Below are 9,440 nucleotides of genomic sequence, written 5' to 3' on the forward strand. Positions count from 1 at the left end.
CACGGAAAAATTAAATGTTTAAAATAGATTTTTACATTATGCGAAAATAAGGAAGAGAAATACTCGAAGAGAAGAAAATAGGGAGTCGGGAGATTGTTAAATTAGGACTAAATACAAGAGATCCCAGGAAATACGGGAGCCCTAATTTTAGTACATGATGATTTGTGAATTTGGCAACCTCGATCATTTCCATTTGTGCTATATGTGATGGAGTCAAGAGAAAAAAAATTTGGGAAGCATTTACAAATTTAGGAGTACCAGACTACATAATCAACAAATTGAAGGGTGGCTATTACAATTGGAAATGTTGTGTTAGAACACTAAATGGTCAAACAGATTGATTCGAATGAAAGAATGGGGTACTGCAAGGACGTGTTTTATCATCTATCATTTTTAATATCATTATGAATGAGACACGAAATAAAGTATTAGGAGAAACTTATATAGCAGATACAAAAACACTTGATTTATGCTGATATGATGATTTGGGGAGAAAATTAACAAGATTAGAATTGAGATTGATAAATTGGAATTACGTAATCTGGATTAAAAATAAACGGAAAAAAATGTAGCAATGAAAATATCAAGAATACCAAAATAAAAACTTAGAATTAAATTACATGAAAAATAATTAGAGGAAGTGCAACATTTCGAGTATTTAGGAAGTGAAGTGAATAATGATGGTAAGTTGTAGCATGAAATTATAAAAAAATATATAATATAGTGGTAGATGTTACTAGATGAAAGGTTGACTATTGAACGGAGATATACCTGAAAAATGCAAGAAAATCATGTATAATTCATATTTTAAACTAGTCTTGACATATGCAGCGGAAACTTGGACTATGACAAAAAAAAGATCAGAGCAAAATTCAGGCGACAGAGATGAAATTCTTAGGAGACTAGTACAGAAAACATGAAGTGATAGAGTTAAAAATGAAGGTTTGAGGAATATTTTGGGAATTGCAAAATATATTGGAGGAAAACAGAATTAGATGGTTTGGGCATGTTGTGAGGATGGGTGATACCAAAGAAGGCACTGAAACTGAAAGTAAAAAGGAAAAAAAAAAAAAAAAAACTTGGAAGACCTAGAACAAGACGGAAAGATCAAATAAAAAGGACTGTTGAGAAAAAGAGGAAATGGAAGAGAAGTAATGGAAGAAAATAGCTGGGAGGGATCGTAACAGATAGAAGATGCTATCTCATATTCGATCCCACAACCAGAGATGAAGAAGTGGGTACATGTAACCATCCTGTAATGTAATCTTTCACCTGTAAACATCGTATTAGGTTTCAACTCAAAGTCATCTCCACTTTAAATGGCAAATGAAACCCCTATCTTGTGATATTTAAATTTGAAAGAGAATTCAATTGTTGGTACATCTTGTTTTCATCGCCTGGCAACCTGAAACTATTTAAATTTTAACAAATACAGAATAAGTCAGTTGGTTGTAGAATGAAAATACAGTTTATTTTGGGTAATTTCCTAAATTTAATTTATCTATTAAATTGCTAAATTAACTTTCGTGTTATGGCAGAAGCTAATATGTACAATTGTGGCAAAATTATTTTGTCTCGTGATACTTAAATTTGAAAGAGAATTCAATTGTTGGTACATCTTGTTTTCATCGCCTGGCAACCTGAAACTATTTAAATTTTAACAAATACAGAATAAGTCGGTTGTAGAATGAAAATACAGTTTATTTTGGGTAATTTCCTAAATTTAATTTATCCATTAAATTGCTAAATTAACTTTCGTGTTATGGCAGAAGCTAATATGTACAATTGTGGCAAAATTATTTTATTGTCTAGTTAAAAATGTTTGTTTTAACATTATGAGAAAAAATAGTATGTCAACTGCCATTAGCAGCTAATAATAATAATTAATTAATTATGGAGGCTCATTGCTGCCCTCACATAAGCCCCCATCGGTCCCTATCCAGTGCAAGATTAATCCACCTCCCTCAAATCCATTTTAGTACCGGTATTATCCTCCCATCTATGCCTCGGCCTCCCCAAAGATCTTATTCTCTCGGCCTCCCAACTAACACTCTATATGCATTTCTGGATTCACCCATATGTGCTACATGCCCTGCCCATCTCAAATGTCTGGATTTAATGTACATGCTACATGCCCTGCCCTTCTTAAACGTCTGGATTTAATGTTACTAATTATGTCAGGTGAAGAATAAAATGCATGCAGTTCTGTCTTACGTAACTTTCTCCATTCTCCCGTAACTTCATCCCTCTTAGCCCCAAATATTTTCCTAAGCACCTCAACCTCGAACACCCTTAGAGAGAGTCCAAGTTTCACAACCATACAGAAGAACCGGTAATATAATTGTTTTATAAATTCTAACTTTCAGCTTTTTGAGAGCAGACTGGATGATAAATGCTTCTAAACCAAATAATAATAGCAGCTAATACTAGTACTAATAAAAAAATTTTTCTTCTAATGTATTCCTGATTTTTCCTGAAAGACTACATTTTACAACTGCTCTCCTGTGAAATAAGGAAAATGTACATATCAGCTTATGCCATAACACAATAAATGTTCAAAATGTGCTTCATTCTTAGCTAGACAGTAATATAGCCTATTTTGGAATTACTCGCGAACTTTTTGATGTGTTTCATAACTAATCCGATTACATTCTTGGGTTACTCTATTTTTCAGTTGTTGAATATTCTCAGGCGGAGGAGTATAAACAACTGATTTCAAATGACCCCAGAGGAAGAACTGAAGCTGCATCAAGTCTGGAGATCTCACAAGCCATTCTACAGCATATCTCCTACCAATCCATTTTCCAGGAAATTGCCGCACAGGTATTGCATAGTGTGGGGGAGCTCTATCCTGTTGAAAATGCAAATTTTGTTCCTTCATTGACTTTGTTTTCTAGCAATAGTGTGATAAGTAGATCAATTACATTGTCTAATAAGTTCAGATACAATTTTCCACTTAGGTTTTCTTCAATAAAAATCGATCATGTCATCCCCAAAAATTTCAGCTCACACATTGATCTTCTGAGGAAACTGAGCATGATCATCACGAAACACATACCCACGGATTTTCATTGTCCCAGTACCTACAATTGTGTTTGTTGATAAACCCATTCAATAAAAAAGTCGCTTCATCACTGAAGCAAATATTTTGTGTCAAATTTGGGTTATCTTCAATTATCTGAGACATCAGTTCACAAAAGTTTACTCTTCTATCAAAATCGTCTTCACTTAGTTGTTGATGAGTTTGTATTTTATATGAGAAAAATTTGTTCATTTTTAGCACTTTATGTATGGAATCAACTGAAATGTTTGTTACAGCAGCTACTTTTGGAATGGAGGTGGTGGGTTCATTAATGAAATGGCCTAGTATTTCAATCTGCAAAGTTTCATCAAGTTTTTTAAGTTGTTTTGTTGCACACAGAATCAGTTTCTTAAAGTTTCCGTACTAGATCTATTACATATCAGTGACTAACATCTTTCTCAGGATGCCTTTCTTTGAAAGCTCTAGTAGTTCTGCGAGCACAACAGTATTCAGCTCCATAAATAAATATGATTTCTGTTCTCTCTTGAAGGATATATGGTAAAATAACTTACTACATAAACACAATTATTGCATGAAATGCTCAATAATATTATTTTTGTAGCTTTATTCTCTTCAGTTCTAATCAACAATGACAACAATCCAGGTTGCCTGGCGACGATAGAAAACAAAAGATGCGAAAACTAATGAATGAGATGTATAAACAATTGAATACTCTTTCAGATTTAAGTAACACAAATAGGAGTAGCCTACCATTTGAAATTTCAAAATGGAGTGAGGGGGGTGAAACTTAATAATGCAATTAAGACTGGTTTGAAATTTCCTCCTGTTTTTTGTTCAATTAAATTAAATTAAATTATATAGTTATTTAGACTGGAGAGTTTTGAAATGAAAGCCCTGTATTAATTTTATAATTGCATATTTGTATTCACATTTCAGTATTGGTTTTTGGATACAAACCTGAACTCTATTAATAACCTATCAATTTCGAGAAAACCCTTCATGCCTTTAAAATTTCTATACATTTGGGAGGAAGTTGTCTTTCTCACACAGATCTTTCCTTTCCTATATTATTCCGAAAAGAAAGTAATGTAAATTTCCAAACATCTTGGTATATATGAAAAAACGGAATGCAAATCAGCCCACGTAGGCCTACTGTGTCACTAAATATTATTATTATTATTATTATTATTATTATTGATCATATATTACGGAATGATATGTGTCAGAGGAAGAGCAATTGTTTGTGTACATCTGAAGTCTGATTAGTGTAATATGTAGCTAATTGGCAATGTATGCAATGGAGGGGGAAAGGAATTGGCCACCTACCCCGTTATCTCCTGGCCTAGTTGCTTCATAAGTGGTGCCTTGTTGGTATCAGTTGTGAGGTTCAGATCTGTCTTCGGACAGTTGACTAAACAACATATTACGGAAATTTGCTTCACATGAACTGTGTAAGATTTCTGCCATGGTGCAAACAGTAGCATTTCTATAATATTCAAGGGAAAAATTGTTCCAGGACCAGGTATCGAACCCGGGACCTTTGGCTAGCGCGCCAACGTTCTACCACTGAGCTATCCAGGAATGATACACAATCACGGTCCAGTTCTTCCCTTTATGTCCACATACCCCAAGTGGGTTGACAACGTCAATAACCCAGCATGAGAGCACACTATACTGTGTGACTTTAAATTGTGGTTTCATATTAACGAACAGGGGCTTATAAGCTTTACAGGAAGCCAAACCTGGAAGCCAGATTCGCATAATATATGCCACTGTTCGTTAACGTGAAACCACAATTTAAAGTCACGTGGTAGGCCTGTAGTGTGCTCTCATGCTGGGTTATTGACGTCAACCTACTTGAGGTATGTGGACATAAAGGGAAGAATATTGGACCGTGATTGTGTATTATTCCTGATGGCTCAGTGGTAGAGCATTGGTGTGCTTAGCCGAAGGTCCCGGGTTCGATACCCGGTCCCGGAACAATTTTTCCCTTGAATATTATTCAAATCAGCTTTACAGGAAGCCAGATTCGCACAGTAGCATTTCTAGCTATAAAATCAGTAGGTCATAGAAAAGTGGAAACTTAACTCCTTTCCTTAGAGCACAGACATACGTACTATCTCGATTTGTATTGTGCTTTTTAATCTTAAGCTGTATAAAAACAAAAAAAGTGTGGTAAGCTGTTTTGGAGACAGCTGCAAGATTTAAGTTATACGTGAATACGTCTCTGATAGAAATGCTGTTAAGATAAATGTCAACAGTGACAATCAACATTTCTTCTTTCCAGATACCCCAAAAACCCAGCAGGCCTATATCTTCGCTGAGCTGGGACTCCTGGGATTAGCCATCTTGTATGCATTTGAGATTAAATATGTCGATTGCCATAATATCATTGGACACCACTGCGAATGTTTTAATGCTTTGCATTCTCGAGTTATACTGCTTCGGCTGCCGTGCAACCCACCAATTCATGCTTCAACTTCCATCCTTCTGAATATCGCTAGATAATGTCAGCTGCTCCGACTCAAGTCACGTTGGATATATTGATCCTTTGTCTGTCGACTGCCGTTTGCTTATTGGAACATGTCATGTAGTTTAAAAATTATAGGCGCGACAAAACTGGCTGAAAATATGTTCGTAGACTTTGTGGGATGACAGTCTAGTAGGCTACTGGACCGAACTTATATATTCATGTGAAAAATGAAAAACTACTAAGCCATACAATTTTGTATACACCATAGAGCCTAAAACTTGAAGGGAAGAAGATTTTATATAAATGATTGAATGATAGGAAGAGTAATAGGCCTACATTGAGAAAATCTACTTAACATCCGCTATGTCCACCACATAGCCTATTACATTTTTGGGTAATTTGCTAGGAGACGTCGATGCATATAGACCACTTTTACACTAAACCTAACCTGTCACAGATTAAGGAAAAGGTTAGGTTAGTTTAAGGTTTTAGTATATCTTGCAAAAACAAATTTTAGGTTTAGTGTAAAAGTGGTCTATATGCAACGACGTCTCCTAGCAAATTATCATTTTTGGATTCGATGTGGGCTCTCCAGCATGGAAAATCAATGCTCTAATCATTTAACAAATATAACTCAGCGAGACCACAAATTTAATTTCTTTATCGTTGTTTCAGTCTTATTATGAATGGTGAACAAATTGGATCCTGAAGAAAATCCAATAGTTATGTAGGCTACGCTAATCTTGCATGCCAAGAGAAGTCCCTCATGCGAATTTATTGCTCTGTGTCTCAGAAATTTGAGGTAAACAAACAAAATTCCATCAAAGTGATAAAAATCAGGGAAGTGATAAAGTTAAGCTTAATTACAATACAATTTGAAAAAAACATTGATTCAGCGAACTTGGGATCCATTATATATACGCACAGCGTGTTTCATTTGTTGTACTTCGACGCCATTTTTCTTCATTTGATCCATCGTTACTGGTTTCTATTAATTCTCAATAACCTGGTTAGACGTCACTACGGAGTAAATCACGAAATGAGCCGTATGATATTTTTAATAAATATAATACATTTTATAAGCATTTGTGTTCCAACAAAGATAAAGAATATAAATTTACGTAATTTTGCCCAGCAATAAAAATGTTCTATAAACGTTATACTCAAGACATATTAAAATAAGTTACTGCTTAAAGTAGTATAACTCACAGATGGACCTTGCATCTTAACAGTAAGTATATATACAACCCAGAGCGTATAGTTTAATGGAAGTGTGTGTCAAGTGATGGCACAGCTGAACATTGATCGCTCAGAGATAGGCAGATCTGCTCAGTACGTGTTGTCACGTGGTCGATTCCAGAAGTCTGTGGATACTCCCGTTGCCCTGTCGCACGGTTGAGTACTTCAGGACTCCTCGAACTACCGCGATTTCCAAATTGGGGGGATTTCGACTAGGTCAGACGAGGTAATTTAGTCGCTTCCATATACAGGCACTGCAGTGTGTAGTATGCCATTTTTTTTTGTCGTTTATTAGTAGTTTTATTTATGTTTATTACTTACAGGCACACTCTACTCCAACATTTCCGAATTGGATAGTTTTCAAGATTTTTACTCCCCTCCCTCTTGGTCTTAGTATTCGATCAAGTTGCGATTCCTTCATAAAGTAAGATGTGATGACCCCAAACTTTGATTTACAAATGACTTTATTAATCAGTCTTTAGCAACCTAATTAGCTTTATTTACAGCAGTGAATTACAGTGTTTTAAATCACTCTCTCCATGACAACCAACACATCAGTAACAATAAAATTCATACATTCATTCATTTTTAACTTTTTCACAAACAACATATTACAAAGAATAGGCCTACAATTTTATATTAAATTTAGATATCAGTAATGGATAAAATATTATATAGCTTCGCCTAGGACACTACACTTTCCACCACAGATAAATTGTATTCTATATTAACATTTTAAAGTAATATTAATATTACCGTATTTTTTAGAGAATGGAAAAACTTTAAAGAAAATGTCTGCAGTATGGATGTACAGTAGGCCTGAAAAATTAACAGAATTTAGAATACAAACACTAGAGGACCAGTAGTTTGCTCTCTTCCTGGCATTATAAACTGCTGAGGGAGAAAATGAGGTGGGGCCCAAAATCAGTATGGCATTTCAGTCCGAAGTCACTGCATAATAATGCTGTGTTTGCAGTCAACTATGTTAATGTGCACTCTATAGCTGTCCAGTTGAAAAACTGTCAGAATACTTACCATAATATTAAAATTATCAGTAGTTCACATTTTAAGTGTACTAATAATTTATATTATCATCATAATCCGTTTCTGCACACAAAATGAAATCGTCAATTAGAAGTTTGAATGTTCTTCCTAATCTTCTTTCTTTCTTTCTCCAGATCATTAACTCAAAAGTTGTAAAGGGATTTTTTTTTCCCCCATTCTTAGTAGCCTATATGTTATATCCAATTTTGTTTATGTATATATATATATATATATATATATATATATATATATATATGTGTGTGTGTAATTTCTGATTCCTGTTGAATTTATTCCTTCCTTTAAGATCTAAGAAGTATATCTAAGGAAACTGTTTCTTTTCTGCATTGTTTAATCTTATTATGTCACCTAAATGCAAGAACTAGGTAACCTATCAAACGATACCAGCAACATCTGTTTTCCAATGTAACAAATAGGTAAAAGAAAACGAGACATATTCCTTAGTGCAATAAATAAGTAAATAGGCAATATCTCAAAATAGGAAAAATCAAGTTACCTAGTTCTTGCATTCAGGTGCTTCGAATATAAGATTTAAAATTATTTTAGATCTTATATTCGAAGCATAGCATACAGCAAAGTCGGATCTACTAAAGTGTGAACTGTGTAGAGATTTTGTGGGAGATATGATGTTATATTCTGCGAAAAAAGGACTGCATTATCAACTAGATTATATTTAGACCATTAAGTTAATAATGCATATTGTGCGTGTTCCATTACTATTATTATTACTCTTATGACCTCACATCATTGATGTTTTCATGTGTAAGTGATGTGGAAGGAGAGAAGGATAAAAAATTTTCTCTCTTATCCTACTCCAATATCCTAATATGAAGCAGGTACAAATATTAGGAACTGCTCTTAGGCCCCTAAGCTTTGAAAAGAATTAAACCAATCAACTTACAGAAATTTATACTTGCTTCTAGGTTCCCTCTTTACTTCCGAAGATGATATGCACACTGAGCTAGAAAAATAGCTATATATTAAAGAAGAAGCAAAAGTCACTATTATAATCGTTATCATCTCTTTCCCTGTCTTCAAGTTTGGGTTCTTTTGCCCATTTCGTCATTCACTTTTATGGATTATAACCTAGCAGTAGATAGTCATAAACAGAGAAACTTCTTGGCAGTGATTGGAATAGCTCAGAGGTAAGAGGCTGTCTCCTGATCCAAGACTGTGCTTGGGCGTGGGTTCGAATCCCACTTGGATACCTAATTGAGTTTTTCCCAATTGTAAGAATGTCCGATAATCATGGGGAATCTTTAGTCTCACCTTAGTATTACCAATTGGACTGACGTTAGGTAACTTCTCAGTTCATACAGCTTTGCTAAATAACTAATTAAAAACTTGGTCATGTTATCTACATTTTGTAAAGCTATCATTTAGCACAGGACTCTGTTGCGTAACACTGGTTACAGTACTTAAAGCCCAATTCTAGAATAATTAAGGAAAACTTCTCGGTAAAAGTGGAGCAGTTCAATCCTTAGCACATATTTTGATATTTTGGTATGAGTGGATGTGGGGAAAATTTTCTCTAAGTACTAACATTTTTCTTATTGTTATTATTCCTATATTTTTTCGTTATAGTCATATTATATTTTCATCGTACCTGAATAATTTCTTGTA

The sequence above is a fragment of the Periplaneta americana genome, chromosome 9 (assembly GCF_040183065.1).
Source record: "Periplaneta americana isolate PAMFEO1 chromosome 9, P.americana_PAMFEO1_priV1, whole genome shotgun sequence".
NCBI classification, from domain to species: Eukaryota; Metazoa; Arthropoda; class Insecta; order Blattodea; family Blattidae; genus Periplaneta; species Periplaneta americana.